Source organism: Echinops telfairi, unplaced genomic scaffold (assembly GCF_000313985.2).
Source record: "Echinops telfairi isolate 266 unplaced genomic scaffold, ASM31398v2 ScPeMD7_18;HRSCAF=68, whole genome shotgun sequence".
In the NCBI taxonomy this organism is placed as follows: Eukaryota; Metazoa; Chordata; class Mammalia; order Afrosoricida; family Tenrecidae; genus Echinops; species Echinops telfairi.
The window spans coordinates 84,688,412-84,696,460 of record NW_022103915.1 but is presented as its reverse complement, the minus strand read 5'-3'; positions in this window follow the sequence as shown (position 1 = coordinate 84,696,460).

The following is an 8,049-nucleotide window of genomic DNA, read 5'->3' as shown; positions in this document are numbered from 1 at the left end:
GTATTAAAAAACAAACCCATACTCTCTCCCAGGTCTTTCTACTTACCTGAACCCTTTCCTTTGAAGGTCTAACCAAAGTCTCCCTCTGTCCCTAATCCAACCTTCAGTAATCACTTTCACCTCATAACAATATTGATTAGCCCTTTAGACAGCGTCACATGGAGTGCTTGATGGGCTTCACCACTAACTAACAGGTTGGAGGTTCAAGTCCACCCAGAGGTAACTTGGAAGAATGGTCTGATGCTTTGCTTTCTTACAATCGACCATTGAAACTCCGGTGGACACAATTCTCTACTGTCACCCCTTGGCCACCCTGAGTGGATGCTGGCTCAACCACCTGGTCAACCATACACTTAAAATATTATATCGCCTCATTTAATCCTCAAGACATGGTCTTACGGAGTAGGAATTATTAATATACCTCTTTGGGCAGGTGAGAAAATTGAGCTTAAGGGTTGGCTTAAATTAAGTAAAAAATCAAAACGAGAATCCAGTTGGTGTTTGTTTGTTGTTGTTTTTGAGGATCCAGTTTTTATCATTTCCCAGTGGGTCCTAGTGCAAGAAATCACCAAAATTGTGAGAGATATGGATCGGGATCAGCTCAAAGCTAGTTCCTCCGAGGGGGAAGCCTCACGCACCTCCATTCTCCAACCTCTTCACGGTTTCTGACAGCAGCCGCTCCTCCCACAGCGCTCTCGCCTTCTCTGCTGGGTCTATCCATTCATGGGAACGGCCACACAGAACTCACACCCACCATGATGAGTGTGATTAGGGATGGAACATGCTACAGCCCGGGGTTCAGGATTAACTTTGAAATAACAGGAACAGCTCGGGATCAGAAAGTACACGGGCCTCGAATATCAGGTGCAGCTTCTGTGCTGGGCACTGGCTTCCTCTGACTCGGCTTCTCATCGTTCTCTTTGCCATCGGCCTGTCGGCTTCTCTGTCCCTCGCTGCTTTCGCTTCCCCTCTCTCCGCTCTGTAGCAGGTGCAGGAGTCGGCTCAGCTCTGTCAGGTGCTATGCTGCTTGTTCTAGCATCACCTTTCGACCGCTCGGCCTCTCCACAGCAGACCTCTGCATGGTCAACTTCTCCACTGCTAACTGGCTCAGCTCCTAGCCAGTGCAGCAGCTTGCTCAGCTCTTTCAGGCCTGTCCGGTGAACTGACCCAGCTAGCAGCTTCCGGATGACTTGGCTGCCACGTGGTTCTGTTTCCCTGCTAACTCGAGCTTCTCTCTCTCTCTCTCTTCCAGAGACGTCCAGAATTATTCCTATATCCCCATGCTTCCTACTCCCGGGAAGGGTTTCAGTGTCGGAAATTCAGAGGGCAGTTCTGCCTGTCCTATGGGGTCGCTGGGAGCCGGCCTCCAGGGAGTTTGGAGTCTTTGTGGGGTGGGGCCTCCCTCACCAGACCAGAACTCAACCAATCCTGAACGACTCGTCTTATGGGACCTTACAGGTCAGGGCAGAGCTGCCTCTGAGAGTTTCCGGACTGTCACTCTTTATGGGAGTAGAAAGCCCCCATGTTCTCCCTAGTAGAGGAGCGGACAGTGAAAACCAGGGGAAACCCTGAAGGGGATGGATTGACCCAGCGGCTGCAACAGTGTGGCTCAAACGTAAAGAACAATTGTCCAGATGGCGTCTCCTCCTGGTTCCGCTGCACCTGAGTCACTCTGAGTCGGAAGTGGGAGCTGACTCAGCGACCCCTGACAACAAGGAATGACTCAGGAGACGGTCCAGCTCCGGCCAAACCCAAATCCAAACCCAGGCCATGGCGCCGCCCATGCTCACGGCTACCACGCAGTCTCAAGAGAGCACGGCCCTGGGGGTTTCCTTCCCAAGGAGGCTGGAATCTCTGCCCTTCCAGTAACACCAGGGTGCCTTTGAATCAATCCAGGTGTTGTTAATTCCAAGGCAAATCTATCAAACCATCAAGTTGTTAAAGGCTTTCCTGAGAAATATCAATCTACCAGGAAAGTCTCTGCTGAGCAAAAAGAAAAAAATGCGGGGATAGAAAATCAACCTGAGTACGGCACCCCATCCCCACCCCAGTGCCTGGGGGCAGGAGGAAGCTCCCGAGCTGTTCTTCCAAAGAACTAGGGGGAAAGGTAACATTATTATGATATATATATATTTTTAAAGGCACTCATTCCATCTCCCATCGCACCAAGTCATTGTCTTTCCTTTTACCACAGCATTTCCCAAAATGTCATCCGAGGGCCTTACAGGGTCACCAAGGTGTGTGAGGACCTTCTACCTGTTTGTATGTCTGTCTTCATTTGCTTCAAGCCAAAAAGCACTGCAGCAAGAGTGCGGAAGCAGATGTGGGGTCCCACTGCTTCCTCTTAAGCCAGACCTGAGATTTGCAAAAATATAAAACAAGGCCATGCTTCTCACAAAATGTTTTCTTTAGAAAACAGAGTTATCTTTCATAAAAAATGTGTTATCGTTTATGTTAACATGAATGGGTTAATTTTTGTCCCCTTGCGGTCAGCTACCCAGCATAACATGTCCCATCTGAGCCGCTTTAACATGAAGGACTCAGTGGGGACTGGCATGCATTCACCACGTGGAGCAATCATCACCATGGTCGTCTGGCTCCAGGAGCCTCTACTGCCTCACAGCAGCTTATCTTCTTCGTGTGTGTGTGTGTGTGTGTGTGTGAAAAACAAAACAAAACAAATACTGAGGAGCTGATACCAAAGGCTCAAGAAGAAAGCAAATGTTTTGAGAAGGATGATGGCAACAAATGTACAAATGTGCTTGACGCAATGGATGGATGCATTGTGATAAGAGCTGTACGAGCCCCCCAATAAAATGATTAAAACAACAAGAGAGAAGCACCCACAGCCTGAGCAGTGTGCCTCCTCCCCAGACTCCTTGCACCTCTTCAGCTCAAAGCAAGGGCCAACCTGACTTAAGCTCTCCCGAGTGGCCAAGCAGAACCCACCATCGCCATGCATCCCAATTACCTCTCAGTCCTGTGAACTTTCAGGAAGGCCCTAGTCCTGGTCAGGCAGGTGGAAGAGCAGGCCTGCAAAGAAATCAGCAGCAAGAGATAGCCCCAGTGATGGCTGCAAATAAATTTGAAATTAATGGAAGTTTCCCACAAAGTTTTTGAAGCCCCCTTGTATATCTATCACACAACTTTTGCCTGTTCAGTTATTTACAGGTTTGAGCCTTATTGGCAGCAATTAGAAGAATCTGTTTGCAAGCCAACATTCCATGATCCATGTAGTTTTTCCATCACCCCGACCCTCTACTCCCCACCACCCACTCTCTGTATACTGACCCTAGTAACCACTAATAAACTGATAACTATAAACAACAACAAAAAATAAATAAAAGTTACTTTCCACAAAAAAATAAAATAAACCCTGTGCAATTAAAAATACTTTCCACTTTTAAAAAGATGGGCAATCCCAATTGATAAAACTCAAATGGCCCCAAATCAAGAACCCCTGGTTTACAACAATCTGCCCTTCCAGGAGCTTCCAAGGTCCTACATTGGCTCCAACACAAGTCCCAATACTGTGGTGACAGCTAAGGCAGTCCAGGACAAGCGTGGCAAAGAATTCCAAGTGCTGTGGAGAGTTCAACGGTAAAGGCTTTCTTGCTGGAATGATGATGGAGGAAGCAGAATTTGAGATGGGATAAGATGCGAGGAGCGGGTGACTTCTTGCTAGGTGGATAGAACCTTACATCCAGCGGTCAGCTGTGCAAGGGCATCCCCTGCCCTCTGCAGAGTCAGAGGTACCTGGAAGGCCAGGTCAATAAACTGAGTCAGACAGGTTCTGGAGCCAGACAGCCTTCAGCTTCCCAGCTTTGTGACAGTGCACAAGGTCACTTTCCCCATCTGTCACCTGGAGATTCTAATAGTACTTACCTCAGGGTGAAGGTTAAACCATTTAAGACACACAAAGTGTTCAGAACTGTGTCTATTTAAGTTTCCAACATTCTTTATGGGCAGCTTTATGGAAAGAATTGGCACCGGACCTTGTTCCTGCTGTCAGCTTAGCCTCCCCAGGGAGCTTACTCATCTCCCCATCCAGTGTCTCCCCAGCAGGCCGGGATGGGCGAAAGCGGGAAGCCCTTGCTCTTCGGCTGACCCTTTCCTAACTTAGGTCTCTCTACACTGCAGTTGTACTTCCTGGAGACAAGACTGAGCAAAGGCGCCTGGTGACTTAGTGGGTTGTGTGTTCTCCCCCAGCTGCTGCCCTGGGGGAGAAAGAAGAGGCACTCTACTCCCGTACAGGACAGAGTGCGTTCTCAGAAACCCACCAGGGCAGAATGGACTCACTGGCAGTGAGGCTTTTTGTTTTGTTTTGTTTTTCAGGCTTTCGTGACTCAAATACAAATCATATTTCATGGTACATTTTTTTCTACAGATGGCTAATTTCATCCATTATGAGCTGACTCCTAAATAGTCACTGCCTCTGAGTATACAGAAACTGGCAGCCTAGGTTTTGTTAGGATGGGGAATGTGGTGTGATTCTTCATGGGAAGAGGGGCAGCAGAGGAGGCTGGGGCTGCTGGTGCCCTGGATTAAGCATGGGGCTGGTAAGTGAGAGGTTGGTGGTTCTACCCCACCGGCTGTTCTCTGGGAGAAAAATTGGGGTTTTTCCATATTGATTTACAGCCTTAGAAAATCAACTGGCCCCCCAATTTTTTTTGAAAGAAAATCAACTGGGTGGGTGGGCTGGGCATCTCAAGGCTGGTCTCTAGGGGCACTGGGTCCCCCTATTTGTGCTGGCTGAGAAAGAATGCAGTGTCACATCTCACCTCAGGGCATCGTAGTATTCATGGGCAGTATTTGTCCAAGAGTCCCAGAATTCCTAATCCAGTTTCTGGAGGCAATGTACTTCTTCTTTTCTTGAATAGTTTTATTGGCATATACTTCATACAGGGTAATTGTTCACCCTTTTAAGAAGAGCTGTGCTACCATCACCACAATCCATTTCAGAGCATTTTCTTTTCGTCCTCAGGGTTGTTAGCTCCCCTCCCCCATCCTCCCACCTTACCAATTCCCTTCTTCACAGGGGGAAAGTCAACGAGACTTCGCAGCTGTAGGAAGAGGTGGGTAAAGAGGGGGGTCTGCACGAATAAAGGTGAGACAGTCGATCTAGAGCTCTATTATGGACAGTGGAGGGAGGGAGGGAGGGAGGGAGGGAGACCGCTGTGGAACCCTGGATGCTAACCCTTTGAAGACCCTTTCCTAGCCATGCTACACCCCCCAGCAAGAGCTCTATCTGGACCAGGACCAGTCACTCTGCGTTCTGACTCCTGCCACGGAACCAATAATTTTACAGATTTCTCTACCAAATTATGTAAGTTCAGTCATTGATCAATTTTTCCACTAGATCGCTAGAATTGACATGTTTGATTTAGTTAAATAACAGCAAGATATCTGTGCAGGGATGCTCGATGAGCATCTTGTGGGGGACCTGGAAACCATTCTAAATGCTGACCTTATAGAGGGAGCGGGAGGCCTGTATGGTCCAATCTTACTTTTCATTGTTATATACTTCTGTTTTGCTTGGATTTTTTTATATAGCGCATTTTTTGAGACAAAGATTTTTTAAAAGTAGTTTGTGTATCACAATTGCTGACAAATGTTCAATTTTCTTTAGATTCTGGAAATTAAAAAAAAAAAGCTCCCGATCCATCCTCAGGCCCTGTAGGGAGCCAGGCCTGGGAACCTCCCAGCTTCCAGAGTAGTCTCAATTGATATTTTCCTCAATTTTTGGTCATTTATGATGACGGTTTCCTTTGGTGTGTGATTTGCTCATTTCTAATACCGGGTCTTTATACATTGTGATGCACCCCCCTTTCTGCCCACTCTGTGGCTTTTCCCAACATTCCATCCCAAACTCACCTCCTCTGAAAGCTCCACCTTCTAAATTTTTGATTCACTTCCTTGGTTTGCAATCACATTTATTTACATTGTCTGTTATTTTAAATGTATGTTCTTGGACTATTTCCATGCCTCTCACTGCTGTCAAGAGGTCCGACGCACAGTAAGCCTCTAGGACAGGATGGAACTGCCCCGTGAGTTTCCGAGACGGTAGCGCCATACAGGAGTAGAAAACCCAGTCTTTCTCCCCAGGATCAGCGGCTGGTTTCCAGGATGGATTTTAGGGATTGCAGCCTACTGCATAAGCACACTACCACCAAGGCTCCCTGTTCGTATGGCTAGTATAGTCTATAGGTTATAAACATTGAGGACAAGGTTCATTTGTTTTAAAAAGAAAATTACTTATCCTTATAATTCCAAATACCAAGATCCAGTATGAATTTTGAGAGCATGACTAAATAATGCTGAATGCCATAATTAATATCAAAAAGGAGTTTTAAGATTTAAAACAATTAATAAATCATTTTACTGGGGGCTCTTACAGGTCTTATAACAATCCATACATCAATTGTGTCAAGCATATTTGTACATATGTTGCAATCATCATTTCCAAAACATTTTCTTTCTACTTAAGCCCTTGGTATCAGAGCGCCCCCCCCACCCCCCCGTCGTGAATCCTTGATAATTTATAAATTATTTTTATTTTCATATTTCACACCATCCGCTGTCTCCTTTCACCCACATTTCTGTTGTTTGCCCCACTGCGGGAAGTGTGGGGTGTTGTGCATCGATCATTGCGATCGGCTCCCCCTTTTTCCACCTTCTCCCCCACCTTCCCCCGACCCCGTTTTGAGATTTTAAAAGTTCATTTCCAGATGCAAACTGATTACAAAGGCTAAGTCAAAAAAGTATTGCTACAAAATCATAGAGACCTTTATTTAAAATGTGAAGCTTTTATTTCTCCACATTTCTTCTGAAAGTGATGTTTCCATCTCTACCCCATCTCCAAAGAATGCTTGAAAAAAATGAAAATAAAAAGACTGTTTGAGCTCTTGGATGGACACATCACAATGGCATATTGGTATTGTGTTCCTTTGAGAGTTGGGGGGCAAGAGGTGGACCGTGAAGTGAGCGGGATAAGGTTTCCCAACAAAATTCTCATAGGATAGCTTTTTCCTCACCAATGCAGTTTTCAGTTTTGTCCCTAACCTTCTTAATAAGCCCCACAATTGTCCTGTGGCTTCAAGAAAATATACCAATAGTACCCCTTGGGAATCCCAAACAACCTTCGACCGTTGTGCCTTGAATGTAACTGACCCGCCTACCATTGCATTGATTAGACATTTTTTTAAGGCAACTAAAGGAGGCTAAACAGGAACCCTGATGATGTAGTGGTTACACTTGGGGTGCTAACTAGAAGGTCAGGAGTTCCGAACCAGCTGCTCTGTAGAAAAAAGGTGCATTTTCTGCTCCTGTAAAGTTTCAGTCTCAGAACACACAGAGGCGGTTCTACCCAGTCCCACCGGGCCTCTATGAATTGGAATAGATTCGATAGCAACGAATTTGAGGTTTTTTGAGACAGGTCTATTACTGAGAGAACACGCTGGTAACAGAGACGCATTTGAACTTGTTTTGCTTGGAATGAACCCATGCACGGATGAACTGGGACGCTAGCAGCAAAGCCTTTCTACTTATCCCTGTATAATTTTACATGCTAGAGAGTTTGGGCGGTGGCCAGCTCAATCGCAGCATAATTAATAGTGGGACATTCTGACCTGATGGAGCACTGGTGTGATGTAATGTGAAGTATGTAATGCCATCTATTATTTATTTTCAAAATGGCATAACCTGAATTTAATCAAGTCTCTAGACCAAACATCCATTTTACAGGAAATAACAGGCTTGCTGCGCTATCCATGAGACCTTTTCTGCAGTAGCATAAATATTCTACGTGAAAAAATCTTACCATAGTGAATAAGGGGGGGAGTGCGGAGTGGAGACCCAAAGCCCATTTGTAGGCCACTGGACATCCCCTTGCAGAGGGGTCTCGGGGAGATGAGCCAGTCAGGGTGTGATGTAACAACGATGAAACATACAACTTTCCTCTAGTTCCTAAATGCTTCCGCCCCCTACCCCCACATCATGATCCGAATTCTACCTTGCAAGTCTGGCTAGACCAGAGGATGTACACTGGTA